General features: G+C 35.0%; 1 protein-coding gene across 20 annotated transcripts in view; it reads right to left on the minus strand.

Moving 5' to 3' along the window:
- LOC149807659 (ceramide kinase-like) overlaps positions 1-16,561 on the minus strand; it is a 116,066-nt gene extending 99,505 nt beyond the window's left edge. For 3 of the 20 annotated variants that reach the window (XR_016423289.1, XR_016423287.1, XR_016423284.1), the window contains exons 1-4: positions 16,255-16,410; positions 13,370-13,505; positions 6,207-6,395; positions 3,751-3,879 (exon numbers count right to left, since the gene is read on the minus strand). The gene's annotated coding sequence lies outside the window, so the exon portion shown is untranslated. Of the gene's footprint in view, positions 1-3,750; positions 3,880-6,206; positions 6,396-6,913; positions 7,069-9,514; positions 11,947-11,978; positions 12,167-13,369; positions 13,506-15,563; positions 15,929-16,254; positions 16,416-16,543 lie in introns of those variants that run through there. The other 17 variants (XM_089969342.1, XM_089969322.1, XM_089969328.1 and 14 more) reach the window with 17 other exon arrangements.
- Positions 16,562-18,498: the final 1,937 nt, after the last annotated feature.

The raw sequence follows: 18,498 nt of genomic DNA on the forward strand, positions 1-18,498 counted from the left end.
GGGATTATTGTGAATTCAATCGAAAACATTGTGGATTATACTGTTGTGATAAATCAAGAATATTGGTACATCAGTTCATCCAAGGATACTGGAACATCAGCACATTCAATGCTGGAAATCATTCAGAACACTTTATACTCTTGGACTTGTGATAGAACTTTAAAAAAAAAATACTTTAAGTTTCTTTTAAATTTTCACGTATTCTAGAGAATTAAATTTTTTGTTGGATTGATGAAACTTGTTGGCTTTCACTTTTTTTCTGTTACTTACTTTAAGACCATAGATTTATAACCAGCTTTCACAAACACATGTACATGTTAAGAACACTAGTAGTCCCTCTATCATGCTATCAAAATATTTATGACATACTCTTGACAATTTATAAATTCCACCATCTTCTCTGTGTTTAAAGTCAAAGTGAGTTCAAACAGTGCCCTTTGCTTGCTTATTGAATATAAGATCCAGTTCAGTGATTGACTATAAGCCATAACTAAACCATGTATCTGACTGGCTATGGTGTTATTTCATAATACAAAAAATATTTTGCGGAAATAAAAGAAGTTTCACAACCAGTCTTAATAAAAGATCCGGATTCTTCCTCCACCATTAATACTGGCCGCCATGTATAGCCTATCGTGCTGAAAAATGGTGTTAAACCCTACAACAACAACAACAACTTAATAAAAGACAGGGTCAAAATACCAACCCAGATAAATATAAACTAATTTCAACTGTGATATGGCAGTGTAGTCATGCATAACAATTTATTGACATATCATTACACCACTACATAAAAGAGAACAGAAATACATAAATAAAATACTGGATGATGTAAAATCACAATATAATTGGTTCTCAATAGCCTGGAACAAAAATTAAATGAAATTAAGTAAAAATGATTAAAAGAATTTAACCAATTTAATGAGATTCATAATGATATCCCCATTATAAGAGATGAAGTATTAGACTATTGAATTTTACAAAACAGGAACAATGTATATGTACATTATAAGAGATGAAGTGTTAGACTGTTGAATTTTACAGAACAGGAACATTCTATATGTACATTATAAGAGATGAAGTGTTAGGCTATTGAATTTTACAGAACAGGAACAATGTATATGTACATTATAAGAGATGAAGTGTTAGACTGTTGAATTTTACAGAACAGGAACAATGTATATGTACATTATAAGAGATGAAGTGTTAGACTGTTGAATTTTACAGAACAGGAACATTCTATATGTACATTATAAGAGATGAAGTGTTAGGCTATTGAATTTTACAGAAGAGGAACACTGTATATGTACATTATAAGAGATGAAGTGTTACACTAAGGAGTTTTACTGAGGATGACCACTGTACATGCACATTTCTACTTAAGAAAGCTTAGAATAATATTTGACATTTGTCAAAATAATCTTTCAAATACTGTGGTCTTTGATCACAAACTAAATCTTGAAGAATGGTGAGCAAGTGAGCTCATGTAAACAAAACATGCCTCTCCCAAATACCACCCTTACCCATCATGGAAATAAAACATGCCTCTCCCAAATACCACCCCTACACATCATGGAAATAATTCCAATTTTTATGAACTGACCACTACAATTTGATTGGATATAAACGATCAAGTGATACTGATCTGGAAAATTTTACATATCAATAAATTCTGTGGACTATTTTTGGTTTCCTGTTTCCAGGTCATTTGATGTTAAGTTTTATCTATACCAAAGCCCTAATAAATAACAACAAGCTCCCACCCAAACACTCTTGTGATTTCCAATCAAAATTTAAAAGCCCCACATTAAAATCAACCATCAGAAGTAAAAACAATGTAATTGCACAGACCTTCATTTTACCTTGACAACGTGTTCCAGCAACTGTTATTAAAGGTCAAGGTCAAGGTCATATGTCAAGCAAGGGATCTCACTAAGAATGGACATGATTTTGTTTTTGAAGATCAAAATGCATATAAAGTAACAACCACAATTGCTATAATAAACATGCCTTATGCAGGCATAATTCTAGAAAAAAATAGCCTGGTTTAAACATCAACCATTTTTTTAAAATATTAAAATGATGATCATAACAATATATCACTGGCATGACCCACTATAACACTCTACCCTATACTACTGAATAAAGACTTGGTGACTCCTGACTAGTGAAAATCGGGCCATGTATTCTATTGCAGTTAAGAGGCTAATGAAAGAAAACTTCAATCTACATAAAAGTAAATGTTTTGTTGATGAAATCTGCTGATCTAATGACAGAAGGGAAGTGAATTGGAATTATATGGATTAAATGATCATGGTAGGGTATTTAAAATGCATAAAGTCCTTCAAACATTATGAATGTTAACTTTGTGAGTGATTAGGTAAAGTTTATGCATTGATAAATACCCAACCATGATCATTTAATCCAGTAATGAATGTATAGTACCATAATGTATAGTGTGAGTGCATTTGTCAACATGCACATCTTCTGACCATGACCATAATATATACTAAGTTTGACAGCAATCCACTAAAGCAGTTGCACACATAAAATTCTGTTATATACTGCATGCATCCAAAAGTAAAAAAGGGCAATAACTCTAACAAAATTATGGGATCACATGTGAATGTGCACATCTTAATATGACCATAATATTTCAAGTTACACTGTGATCCACTGAAAAATGCAAGAAAAAGTATGTTTAATTAGTTGCACTAATGAGATTATGTACACTGTGTTGATAAAGACAAAAATGGCAATAACTCTATAACAAATGCTCTGGTGTGTGTGTGTGTGATTCAGATTTTTAACATAGCTTTAACAATTTTTCAGTCATATCACTATGATGTATGCAGTGTGACAGTTTAAGTGATGTCTAGCACTGGGTATCATGCCGCAGACATGTAGCATGATGTCTTACCCAGTCACAATATCCTGACACCAGGCCGACCAGTCCTAACACTAACCTCTTAATGCTGAGTGCCAAGCAAGGCAGCTGTTAGTACCATTTTTGTAAGTCTTTGGTATGACTCAGCCGGATCTTGAAACCACAACCTCCTGCATCTGAGGCGGATGCTCTAACCACTAGGCCACCCGAGTGGTTAAATGCTCTGGCAACAAAGTGTTTTGTCAATATTAGTATCTTCAGGTGATGAACATAACATATACCAAGTTTCAAGGCAATCCATCAGAAACTGCAGGACAAAATGTGCTTATAAAATTATGTCATACAATGCATTAAGCTACAAGACAAAAGGGGCAATAACTCTAACAAAATTTAAGATTGTGTCATAGTCAGCTAATTGAAGAAAAGACAATAACTCTAGCAAAAATTGCCAGCACAAACTGATTTGTCCATATGCACATTTTCTGGAGATCACAATATCTATCAAGTTTCATGACAATCCATCAAACACTGCAAACTAGCCATGCTAATTAGTGCCATGCTGAAAAGCGGACAAACACAAGGATTACTATTATACCCATCCTGCTTCTACAGTGATTGTTTTATAAGATCATGCTGTATGTACTGGCAATATTCATTACAAGAACAAGTGAGTGTCAGCATTTTCAGTGCCATATTGCTATGATTTAGAGTGGGTCGGTGGTTTTTTCTGGGATTTTCCTGGGTTCTTCCTCCACCATTAATACTGGCCGCCATGTATAGCCTATCGTGTGCTGAAAAATGGCGTTAAACACTACAACAACAACAACTATGATTTAGACAGTGACTGCAAGGATAATACATACCAATTACTTCTGTCTCAATCCTGGCTAATTTAAAGATTGGTTCCACTTTGGACTTGTAGATTTTCAATCCTTTTCACTTGCCACATTCAGGATTCACAATTACTAGTAGTCGCTGAGGTCTGTGTGGTACTGCAATTGATTCAATTACACATTATTTTACGAATTCATCCCAATGTTGTATCTGTATAATAATTATGTGAATGATGTCACATCATCCATTTAACCAACTACTGTATCTCTAAGGTAAAAAATGGAAACAGTGTCACATCAGTCATTTATCCCACTACTGTATCTATACAGTAAATAATGGAAACAATGTCACATCATCCATTTTTCCCACTACTGTATCTCTATGGTACATACTGGGAACAATGTCACATCATCCATTTATCCCACTACTGTATCTATACAGCACATAATGGAAACAGTGTCACATCAGTCATTTATCCAACTGCTGTATCTCTATAGTAAATAATGGGAACAATTTTACATCAGTCATTAATCCACTACTGTATCTCTATTAGTACATAATGGAAACAATGTCACATCATCTATTTATCCCACTACTGCATCTAAACAGTACATAATGGAAGCAATGTCACATCAGTTATTCATTCACTACTGTATCTATACAGTACATAATGGAAACTATGTCACACCATGCATTTATCCTACTACTGTATCTCTACAGGACATAATGGAAACAATGTCATATCAGTCATTTATCCACCACTGTATCTCTACAGTACTTAATGGAAACAATGTCACATCATTTATCCTACTACTGTATCTCTACAGTACATAATGGAAACAATGTCACATCATCCATTTATCCATCTAATGTATCTCAACAGTACATAACGGAAACAATGTCAGTCATCATCCACTTATCCACCTAATGCATCTCAACAGTACATAATGGAAACAATGTCACATGAGTCATTAATCTTACTGTATCTGTACAATGCATAATGGGAATAGTGTCATGACAGACACTTATCCACCACTGTATCTATATGGTACATAATGGAAACTATGTCCATCATCCATTTATCCATCTAATGTATCTCAACAGTACATAATCTCAACAGTACATAATGGAAACAATGTCACATCATCCACTTACCCATCTAATGTATCTCAACAGTACATAATGGAAACAATGTCACATCATCCATTCATCCACCACTGTATCTATATAGTACATAATGGAAACTATGTCACATCATCCATTTATCCATCTAATGTATCTCAACAGTACATAACGGATACAATGTCACATCAGTCATTAATCTTAATGCATCTGTACAATGCATAATGGGAACAGTGTCATGTCAGACATTTATCCCAATATTGCAAAATGACAACAATATATAATGAAAATAGTCATAAACAGTCACTGAACATATTTGCCCCATGTACAAACATGCAACAAACCTATGAACAAGGTACCCCAAGATCTGCTAATGCATTATCTGCTGGGATATCAGGGTTAATGCTGTATGCTTTAAATCATCAGTGAAATAAATATCAAGGACCCTGATCTGCCAGTACATCAAACTATAATATTTCATGGGTCATTTTAACTGTTTCAAGGCATTTTCTTAAAGGCTTCAGCACATATATCAGTAAGATTTCATTAACATATTAATAAAGCCCCATGGGATATTGACTGTATATAAATGGACTGTTTCTTACATATGGGTAATCAAGCTGGTTTACTTACATACGGATAATCAAGCTGGTTTTCTTACATACGGGTAATCAAGATGGGTTTCATATATAATGATAATCAAGCTGGTTTTCTTACATACAGGTAATCAAGATGGTTTTCATATATAATGGTAAATAATGGTAATAAAGCTGGTTTTCTTACATATGGGTAATCAAGATGGTTTTCATATATAATGGTAATCAAGCTGGTTTTCTTACATACAGATAATCAAGATGGGTTTCATATATAATGGTAAATAATGGTAATAAAGCTGGTTTTCTTATATATGGGTAATCAAGATGGTTTTCATATATAATGGTAATCAACCTGGTTTACTTACATACGGATAATCAAGATTGTTTTCTTGCACAATGGTTATCAGGCTGATTATCACAGGCTTGACATACCAGTAATCAGGCTTGTTTATCCTGTGATTTTCTTTTGTCAGTTGTACTCAGACATCAACAATGCATTGAATACATATGCTGACAACTCGTTCTTGTAGGTATTTGGTATTATGTAACAATTTATTTATCATTTAAGAATAATGACTTTTCTTGACTTGCTATTTATAAACACTTTAAGACTTTAAGTGAACTCTCAGGCTTCACCCATAACCTTCACCCTTCAGATTCAAAAACTCTTCCCTCCTGCTCCTTAACACCATGTGTTTTCCCTATAATATTAACCAGTGCTACACCCTATCAACTATTTATCAGTGTTTACACAAAACACACCTTACCTAACTTGATATACTCCTGTAGCTTTGTCTCCCACTCATTGCATACCGATGTGTTCCCTTTCAAACAGACTGATGATATTTTCAAATTGGATTTTCCAGTTCTATAAATGTACTGAACTGTAAGTTGGCTTTTTGTGTTTGGTTTGTCCTGACACACAGCTGACAGTATGGATGCTATGGGAATACTTCCTAGAAAACAGAACCAACATATAAATTGTGTGACCTGGAATGCAAATCCTCTTATCCAATGCTTTTTAGGATGACACGTTAATGTTTAAATCCTATTTCATCCTGAATTCCACTGTATTGTATTCATGAATAAGCTGATATATATATATATATATATATATATATATATATGCATACATCTATATATGTATTTATTTTTTTGTTTATGCTTTACTGTTTGTTGGTTTATTTATTTTTTTATTTTTTATTTATCAAGAGTGATGTAACAAAGACAGTGTCATTCTAATCAACAAAAGAAAACACTGCAACAGTCAACTGTGTGTGTGTGTGTGTGTGTGTGTGTGTGATTAGGATTTTTAATGTAGCTTTAACAATTTTTCAGTCATATTGCTATGATATCTGCAATGTGGCAGCTTATAGTGATGTCTAGCACTGAGGCATCATGCTGCAGACATGTAGCATGATGTCCCACCCAGTCACATTATCCTGACACCAGGCCGACCAGTCCTAACACTAACCTCTTAATGCTGAGCATCTAGGGAGGCAGCTGTTAGTACCATTCTTGTAAGTCTTTGGTATGACTCTGCCAGGGTTGAACCCACGACCACCCGCTTCCAAGGTGGACACTCTAACCACTAGGCCACCTGAGCAGCCAACAGTCAACTGTAATGCTCTATTAGAGATATAAATGCTGCTTATGATCACTGTATAATGGACAGATGACTGAATGGCTATCATGGTTTATACAGCCCCAGAAAGTTAAAGGCCTTTTCAAAGATAAAATCAACTTGTTCAAAATTCAAGTAGATTTTAATGCAGCATTTCAAATTTAAGTATTTGTCAAGGTTGTACATACATGTAATATGGATATATGCATACTGTGATGGATGAATGTATGGAAATCTAATTATCTTTTTTCTCCACCTATCAAACTTGTTTTACACCCCACCTGTGCATAAATATATGCCTCAGTACTGAGTTGAAAGTAAAATGGTCACATTTAAAACATAAATTGCTATCGGTGAGTAAATGTTTTCATCTGATAGCTCTCTAGTGACATCAATAATCATATTACAGCAACCAGAAAATGACATAGAAACTTTCTAATTGCATTACCCTTTTTATGAAATAAGTTTGTTCACAGAATATTGGTTATCCCTTACAGATTATGAGATTGCACCTTTTCTATCTCATGCTGCTATCTTACACATGGCTTGTCTGGTCTACAACTCAAACTATATTTACTGATGCACACACTCCACCTGTGCTGAAACCATCCAAATACATGAACTGTGCTATAACCTAAGCTGATGTATTATAAATCCAGAAATATGCAGACATGAAAACAAATCAGATGAGGATACTGTTTATCCAGCTGACCATTTCACTAAGATTATGTAATAATGTAACACAAAACTATCTCATAAACTTTATTTCATGTTTATTTTACCTATTTCCCAAAGATAAAGGTATAATTATTATGTATATTTTCTTGTTCATCCAAGCTCTTTATAAGTTTAATTTAAAAAGTGAAGCTTTAATTTGTGGTCCACTGAGTCGCATGTCTTAATCACAAATTTAACCTGTAATTCACTGGGTTTTTTAAAAACAGTAATGGGTTTCTTAGGAATTGTTAAAATAACTTTTAATTCCCTTTATTCTGGTGTATGATTGATCAGTGTAATTTATGTTATAGAGAATACAGTTTGGCCTTACTTAAGATGAGCACCTGTCAAAAACTGCTTGATCACTTTCACTTCCTAGACTTAAAAGGCAAATTGAGAAAAAAAATGAGCTATTAATTATATTTTACTTTTTATATATTTTGTAATTCATTCATTGCACTTTCAGAAAATGGAATGGCAGATTTGTTTACCCTATCTTAATACCTGCTAAAGTTAGATACTTTTGAAAAAATTCAGGACAATTTTTTGAGCACATGGGAGCATTCATTTTAGTTAGATGTACATGTCAATCTTGTACAATTTCCACAAATACAGTATCTAAAGAAATTTCAACCACAGTACCTGTCACTCTCTCAGAAGTAAGTAATATTTATAGAGCACACCCTAGAGAGAGAGAGAGAGAAAGAGCAGGAGAGAAGATGAGTATTCTAAAGGAAAATATTGTCTGCAATGAAGTTTATTAATAGGTCCTGATTTTCCCAGTAATAATACACAATGGACATCTTGATTATTTGAGTCCACCTACTAACTTTCCTCAAAATCTAATAAAATAAATACAGTCTCAAGAGTGGTAACATGATCAGCCAATCAGATGCAAAATTACTCCAATAATATGCATGAAGCCTGTTCATTATCAAAATCATGTCATCTTGATGATATAAAACTAGATTCCAAGTTTTGTGAAAAACAGATCAGAAATATGGTTTCAAGAGTGGCAACAAACTCAGCCAATCAGAAGCAAGATCACCATAATAATATGCATGGCTTTCACTCAATATTGAACTGAACCAACAGACTGATGATATAAGTAGATATTCCAAATTTGGTAAAAGCTGGATCACAAATGTGACATCCAGTACGGTAATGAGCTCAGCCAATCAGATGTGATATCACCTCATTAGTATGCATGTATATCACTCATTATCAACCTTATCCAAAATCGTGATTATCAGAGCATATATTCTAAATAAATCAAAGCTGGCTCATATTCTGCCAATCAGATGCAAGAAAATATCATTAATATGAATGAATCTCGCTTACTATTCAATTTTGTGTGAGATCTTGATGATATAACCACATATTCCCAGCTTAAATCTAATCAGAAATACAGCCAATGTGCTAAAAAGAATGACCAATCAGATGGCAGATCAACTCATTTATATCATTGACATCTGAATTGTTTATCCGGCTTGAAGCAGCCGTTCTGTTTGTTGTGCCGTTTTTCATGATATATGTGCTTGTTGCCTGTCTTCGTCTATATTATTGTGTTCATTGTATTGCATTATTTAATGCCCAATCAGTAGGACCACCAGAAAAACCCACAGAAATAGTTAATAATTTTATCAACAATCAGATTATCGACGTCTTCTTCCTGACAGAAACACAGCTAAAAACATCAGGCGATGAGCCCAAGTGCGCGGATCTAACACCTACCGGTTTCTCCATCAAGTTGTTTCCCCGCCACTCTTGCAGAGGTGGAATTGCTGTCATCACAAAGAACTACATGATCAAATGTCTTAACCACACCACAACTTTCAATTTCTACCACAAACCGTTTGAAATAGTCTAAAACACACTTACACTGGAACAAAGGTCAGTCCATTTTTTCTGCCTATACCACCCTCCTCCTAGCAGAAAAAAACAAATTGACTGAATCTCCTGGAGTATAGGTGGCAACCTGATTATTCTTGGAGATTTCAACTTTCACTTTGACTGTCCCGGAAACCCAAACACATAAAAACTCATAGATTCCATTAATGTTTTCAACCTCAAACAGTCAGCTAACCAACCCACCCATAAACATGGTCACATTTTAGACTGGATTCTTCATAGACCTGATGATAATATTCTGTGTTTCTCCCTGGTATCCCAGGAACTTGCATCAGATCACCTCGGCACTATATGCCTTCTTGACCTATCAGTCCCTAACCCTCCACCTTTATTTGCTACAAAGAGAAACCTCCATATGATAAAAAGAACCAAACTAATGCATGACATCCAAGCAAACCTAATAACTTGCCTACCTCCTACAGCAGAACAATGTGATAACTGCCTGCATTCAGTGCTCGACAAACATGCCCCAGCCACCATGTGCAGAGTATCAATTCAAAAGCATTCTCCATGGTATAGCAGTGTTAGGGACCAGCTTCACACTGCTAAAAGATACTGCCGTAAAGCTGAGAGGCTTTGGCTTTCCACCAGACTCACTATTCATAAGCAAATCTATGAAGCCGATACGAAGAACGTCACAAACATAGTCCATGCAGCAAAAGCAGCCCACTACAGTACGAAGATCATACAAAGTTCCAGCTGCAAAGAGCTCTTCGAGATTACTAACAAGCTAATGTCAAGGAACAAATGTACACCACTTCCAACAACCTTTTCTCTAAGTCGACCTTCCAAACCTGTTTGCAAATTTCTTCCATGACAAGGTATAAACCATCAGAGATAAGCTTGAAAACAATTTCAATGACTTGTTGTCACCATACAGTTGGGATACAGAATTTCAGCAGCAACCATTAGCAGCATTTGAACCTGTCTCTATGGATTTAGTATGTACAATCATGATGAAGAGTGCACCAAAGTCATCTGAACTTGATCCAATTCCAACATCACTGCTGCTCAAGTGCTTAGATCCAGCATTGCCTTCACTAACTGATGTTATTAATACTTCTCTCTCATCCGGGGAATTCCCATCATTTTTCAAAACCGCCATGGTAAAGCCTCTGTTGAAGAAACCAACACTTGACCATAACGATTTAAAGAACTACCTCCCAGTTTCTAATCTCCCACTCATATAAAAAATCTTAGAAAAGGTTGTTTTATCCCAACTTGTACCTCATCTGAATTCAAACAGTCTTTTTAGAATTGTATAATCTGCATATTGCCCTTGCCACAGTACTGAAACTACTCTTCTAAAAGTAGTTGATGACATTCTCTCTGCATTGGATAGTGGAAAGATTACAGTCCTCACCCTCCTTGATTTGTCTGCAACATTTGACACAATAGACCATGATATATTACTTCACCATCTCCAGCATGTATTTGGCATTCATGATACAGCCTTACTATGGTTCAAATCCTACCTGGTCAATAGGACACAAATTGTGTTAGCAAATGGAATACACTCCAGCCCAGTTAATCTATGTTGTGGTGTTCCACAGGGGGCTGTTGTTGGATCTGTTCTCTTCATACTGTACACTCAGAATCTCAAGTGTCATAGATCATTATCCAGTGTCTCACCAACTGTACATTGACAGCACCCAAATATACAAACCTAGCCACCCAACTGAAGTTGATGCTACCATCCAGTGTGTAGAGAGGTGCATTTCTGATGTGAAATCATGGATGACACATAACAAGCTACAGATGAATGATGATAAAACTGAGGCCATTCTGATCACAACACAAAGACTTTCTCATTCACATCCTTTACCTCAAACAATAAATATCAGTAACACCAACATTAAATTCATGCAGTCAGTACGAAACCTATGTGTCACTCTGGACAGTGCTCTCATGTTGTACCAACATGTCATGAACAATTGCAAGGCTGCATATCTTGAGCTGAGACGCATCAGCTCCGTTCGCAAATATCTTTCAGATGATGCCACTAAAACACTTGTGTGTTCATTAGTACTTTCAAGACTGGACTGTTGAAACTCAATTTTGTCTGGTTCATCTCAATATCTACTTCAGAAACTTCATAAAGTTAAAAACAAAGCTGCTCGGATCATACTTAAAGTACCATGATCAAAGCACACCTCGCCGCTGCTCTGTACCCTAAACTGGTTATCCATTCGATCCAGAATGAAACACAAAATTTGTTCTCTGTGCTACATTTCACTGATGGACTCCAGTCCAACATACCTATCCGACCTCACCCATGTGTACACACCAGAAAGATACTTACGCTCCTCTTCTGACAATTGTATACTCATTATTCCCACTATGAGAATGAAGTCATATGGACAACATTCTTTTGCATACCAGGGTCCAGCAACATGGAATGAATTGGCCACTGAACTTCGACACAAAGACACAGTGATCCCATTCAAGAGTGCTCTCAAAACTCACTTATTTCACCTGCAAGAACAAACTTAAAGACCTAATAATGTTCCTTACCTTAAATATTTACAGCATGTTTTTATCTTTTTTAATTTCAAAATGTTTGTTTTCTGTACTAATATCATTATATGTTTTTTTTATGTTATAGGTTTGTCTAATGTTGTGAAGCGCTTAGAGCTTCTAAAGATTAGGCGCTATACAAAGTCCTCATTACTGTTACTATTATATCAATAGATCTTGCTGATATTCAAATTTTTGAAACGTATTGTATGTATTTCAAGTTTTAATCAATAACATTGCCTCCAGAGTGGTAAGAACCAAATGATGACAGCAAGAGGACAAATACAAGGCCATGCTATAAGTTGACCTGGCTTTATGGCATGGTGTTCTACAAAATTTATCAGCATTAAAACCATCATCAACTCTCATCAAAGGAAAATGAAGCCAAATGTATTAGTGAATCTGAGGCCATACAATATACAGAGAAATAGTTCAAAGAACTCTAAATAGTGAATTTCAATGTCTGGCTTGAGGTTGAAGCTAATGATTACTGCTAACAGTTCTGTCAGCTACATCTGGATTATACTATTTAAAATAACCTTGTGCTTTTTTATAATTACTCTTCAGTCTGCATGACCTAAACCTTTTCTTTTTATCATTAAATTATTTACAACTCATTTGTTTCTCTTTCTGATAAATGGCAACAAAATTACTAGGGCTTGGCAACCAATAACTTAAAATGGCCTCTACAATTTCAAGTAGATCACCCTACTGCAACCAAAGTCTGATAGGCACTTACAGCACTGTAAGAACACTGATATATGTATTCATTTTAACTCTTCTAATTCATATACAAATAATATCCACAATGCAGAACAAAAAAGAAATATAAAGTTAATGAAGCATAAATCTTCAAAATCTGTGAAGCCCGAAGACAAAACCTGACTCTTCAGAATGATCAGTTGGCATATATTTTGAACTCAATATATTACATAAGCAATGGTGATGTGTCACCTGGTGATCCTTCACAAAAGGAACAGCCAACAATGTTAATTTACTGTATAAACTATGCAGTCATTGTTACGTTTTTTTACAAACATTACTTAATAGAAGAATATGAATGCAACACAATTTAAGAATACAGTATTCATGTTTGTTACTATATATCATAATTATTTACTCCTATTTAGTTAAAACTACATAGCTAATGTGGAGGCTTACTATACAGTTTCTTTGTCTCATGAATTGTCAGGATTTCTTTGGTCAATTCTACTCTGCACTTGGTCTTTTCCACCTCCATCATCTCTTCCATTTTTGTTGCCATGGTTAGTCAGCCACAGAATAAACTGAAAAATATCTGGACAAAATGTTAAAAATGGAAAAAATAAGAATATGACTGAGTAAGATCTCAATACGTGCCACTGTCATCAATAGTATATATAAATACAAACATATTTTTCACAATTAAAAGGTCTGTATAAGAATATTGATCCACAGTCTACCTTATATATACCTCCAATCTTTGTCAAAAACATACTTGCATACAAATTCCATTACTAAAGCAATTCTCATTTTTCAGAAATATACTTGCATATAGGCTAATCTCATTACTACAGTAGTTCTCATTAATACAGTAATTTTTTTCAGACATTTTCTATCTTCTACAGTTGGCACTTTATGTGCATCTGACATCAGCTTCATGACTAAGTGAGACCTAATGGAAATGAACCGTGTATGATGCATCAGTAGACGGACCAACTCTATGGCTCTCAGTTCCAATTCCACTTTAGTAATAACTGGGATTCTATCATATTTGTTTATTGTTGTACAGTCATAATTACTAAATTAGCAATGTTAACTGGAACCTGTGCATCTGACATCGTCTTTGTGACTAAGTGTGACCTAATGAAAGTAATTTCATAAATGGATTGTGCATGAGGCATCAGTAGACAGACCAACTCTATGGATCTCAGTCCCAATTCCACTTTAGTAATAACTGGGAATCTATGACATTTGTTCATTGTTTTGCAGTCATAATTAAAAATGTTAACTGGAACTAGTTGCACATAAAACAAGTGCTCCCCCCAGCACACACCCCCATCAGATAGGTTATCTTTTTCCTCACATCAAAGTTATATCCTCCAACTAATGCTCTGATACCTGAGTATTCGCTCATATTCATTATTACATGTATTTTGGAGTAGACCAACAAGTCAATCTCTGATTGTGTACATCTACTTGTTGATCTATCTTTTAGAGTTAAAACTCAAAGATTTAATAAGCTTACATCATTTCTTTGAACTGAGGGTTGGCAGAGACACAAATGTGTATTTGTTTATAAGTCTTGGATGTATTTGATAGGAACTTCAATTTCTTCCACTGACCTCTATGCCGATGATAATATACTGAGATTGGCAAAACCAAAACTGTACTTGAAAATAATTTACAAGATGCTCTCAACAGACTTAAAGTATGGTGCAAGGAAAACAGTATGATCAAAAATACTGAAAGAAACAAAAGCCCTACTAGTACTAGTAAGTTACAGCACAACAAAAATGAGCGAGGCTAGATAGCAACAAACTCCAGGTTCTGTTTGACAATGTGGACCTTAATATGACCTCTCATGATCAGGTCTATTCACATTAAACATGTTTTAAAAAAGTTAATTCTTATCTTTGGCTACTGAGGTAAATCTAAACATACATTCCTCTTCAGTATAACGTCATCTTTTACACAAGACTCCAAAAGATGACATGAAATTCAATTCTAAATTAATGAATAGACAATTTCCATCATGCAAAAATTAATATGATGATTTTAACATACGTGAAAGGATATTTCTTAGAAAAGTCAGACTGACGTATCAAGTATCCAGAAAAGCCATTCCTTTCTACTTAAGCAATATCTTTCACCAGAGAGATGCTCATGGTATTCCAAATTTAAGGTCCATAAGAAGTAAAAATTACATTATACCAAGGCCAAAGAAGAAATTGTTTAAGAAAATGTTTTCAATATACTGGTCCACTGGTATGGAACAACATTCACAATGACATAAGACAGGTTCCTAGAATTTCTCCTTTTCATAATCAATATCTCAAATGGCTGAAATCTTTAGACAACTGAACAGTTCTTATAAAATAAATACCATCTGCTTTTCTGTAATTGTGCATCATTTTTGCAGTTGAATCTTTCAACGCAGGATAATATTTTATATTTTATATATGTATGTGTTCACAGATACCTGTGCATATGTTCCAGGCTTGACACTTTGATTTTTATAATCACTTATTTATTGTCAAGCCAGATTCTTCACATCATGTTATATATACTGTATATATTGTACATAACAGATAGAAGGCCTCAAGATTGATAATAAAGTCTTTATTATTATTATTATTATACATTCAATACACACCTTGAAACAATTATGTACAGCATTTTGACTCAAATTTCAAACTTGGCAACACAATAATTACATTTGGAATTTCGACTTAGAACTATTGATTGTCTGAAGAAAACAAAATGTTAGTGATCACCCTCTTCGAATGAGAATAAAAACTGATTCCGATATGAAATCCCGAAGGAATTTGACAACACGGATCTCTGTACTACTACAAACTGGTCTGAGTAGATGTGCCCATACGGGCTCGTTACAAAGAAAATTAGGAGTATCCGTCAATGAATCGAGGTCTAACCATACTGTTACCAGTTAGAATCGCAGTCCTCGATTCACTGACGGATACTCTAGTACTAATATTAGTCATAGGGGCTCGTTACAAAGAAAATCAAGGGATGGGGGTTCTAACCTGTAATAATATAACATGTTATATTATTACAGGTTAGAACCCCCATCCCTTGATTTTCTTTGTAACGAGCCCCTGTGATATTAGTACCCTTACTGTACCACAACAAATCAAGTTGAGGCTACGACATCGTAGCTAACGGACACTCGAGTTCTTCAATGTAAGCACATGTAAATTGTAACGGATACTCCTAATTTTGTTTTTTAACGATCCCCTGTGGATCACAGGTGCTCGACGCGAGGTTGATGTTAAAAAAAAAACAATCTTCTAAAGGAAACAAATCATACAGAGTGACAAAAATACCTTAGATTACCCCGATGACCCGTTCTGATATATTATGACCACAGGGGATGGGGGTTCTAACCTGTAATAATAATAATGTTATATTATTACAGGTTAGAACCCCCATCCCTTGATTTTCTTTGTAACGAGCCCCTGTGTTATGACAGAGAGGGTCGAGCACCTGTGCTGTGGATGTGCCTAAAGTGCAAAACAGTCATTAAGACAGTTATTATGAGATGTCGCCCTCGTGATTAACGACCCTAAAATCTAGTATTATGAAATGTGTACTTATCAACAGAATGTAATTTACATTTTTTTTTCTTCAGTAATGCTTCTTGCGAACTTTCCTGTTACAGTGTCAACAACGGTATCCTGCAATCAGCTTTATGTTTTGCCTAAAATGATGATGAGGGTAGCTAGGGGAAATGAGTCAATACAATGAGATGCTTCATCTGCCTATATTTTTTGTGCAGGTTCGACATATCGGATTTAAGTGCTTGTGATATTATAAATTATTATTAGCATTAATAGTAGACCAACAAGTTGTCCTCCACCTTTCCGCCGCCAGTCAAACAAAACAAAAAATGAGGTGGTGAACAACTTGTTGGTCTACCTTGGACCCCTATTGCTGCCTTTGGTCCCGCATAGCCTAGGGCCGGGCCTGAAAGACAACAATAAACTTGGTCACAGAAGGTTTTAAAGTTATGAGAAATACCGGACACTTCGTTAGTTTGTTAACCACTACACTGGTCTAAAATACTCAAATTCATCATAAAATGACAAGCAAATTACTGAATAAAGTCACTTTAAACATCAATTAAAACTTTCCTAACTTACATACATCGTTGCGATTAAACTGGGAAATGCTCAGCTTTTAAAAAGTTCCATAACACTATAAGATTAAAATAATCTCAAGTATGTTCCTGGGCAATAAAGGCATATTGTATTTCTTTACAAATAAACTGAATGCTATAATTTCGTGATATGACAATAACTGGGGTATGTTTATAGAGGACACCATCAGAATTTCATACCGTTTCACATCTAGTTAGATGCAAGTTATATGAAGTTTGTTGTTGATGATATGATTTGCAATTTTGACTTACTTTCAACAATACAATTACTTTTAAGAAACAGGCAAAGTGTTAAAAAAATACATACACTACTTCATAATAAATAATCTGATATAAATATATACAGTAATATTCTATAGTCAATATCATAAATTATATTGTATCAATTTGCATTCATGTGAATGAGATGTGTATTCAGAAATTAACACTGACAGGTAATTTGTACAAATAATTTTATTGGCAAGAATACACTTTAGAATTTAAAAGATCATACAAAATAACTAATTTTGAAACTTTGTATACTAAATTTGCCACTTTAATTCAATCCCTTTAATTAATAAACCAATTCATGATAAGACCTATTAGTAGTGATAGGGGACGGTTCAGCGTCAATGGGCATTAGCATTACAGAACCCCCTGGGACTGTTTAGCGTCAATGGAAATTTAACATTAACCACCCTGGGACTGTTTAGCGTCTATGTAAATTTAACATGGACGAAAAAAACTGGGACTGTTTAGCGTCAAGGGAAATTAACATGGGAAATAGATTTTGGGACTGTTGAGCGTCAAGGGGAATTTAAACAGGGTGGGACTGTATAGCGTCAAGGGGATTTAAACAGGGTGGGACTGTATAGCGTCAAGGGAATTTAAACAGGGTGGGACTGTATAGCGTCAATGGAAATTTAACATGGGATTTTTATTTTTTTTTTTAAAAAAAGAAAAAAAAAGAGGGTTGTCAATGGAAAGTCATTCTCTTTTCGAGACCTATGAGTGGCCCTGAAAAGGGCCTTTGGATTTATGTTAATATGCCCTTAACATAAAGGGCATCTGCGGCATCTTCTTGTCCTCAAGCTGCGTCTTACTCGAGGGCCATAAATCAGTGTCCTCTTAAGGCAACCTTGTCTCTCCACGTACACTCTTCGTATCCACAGACTGGTGTCTGACTTGTGGACAACTGTCCACTTGGATCGGACATACATTAGCATGTCCGTCCTAAACATCACTGAAGAAACAAGGGTGGATGATTCAACTGTGGTCCACATGTTGAGGCGCCGAGAACAGGTGAATCAATGCAGTGAACTGCGCTTATTTATAGGGGTAGGAAGGATTGAAATGGATTGAGTTCATTGACCAATCCAAACACGCGTTACAAAATTCAGTCAGTCCGCATCCAATCCGAAGAGAACAGTCT

This window comes from Sinohyriopsis cumingii, chromosome 1 (genome assembly GCF_028554795.1).
Source record: "Sinohyriopsis cumingii isolate HCF-2022 chromosome 1, ASM2855479v2, whole genome shotgun sequence".
Classification (NCBI taxonomy): Eukaryota; Metazoa; Mollusca; class Bivalvia; order Unionida; family Unionidae; genus Sinohyriopsis; species Sinohyriopsis cumingii.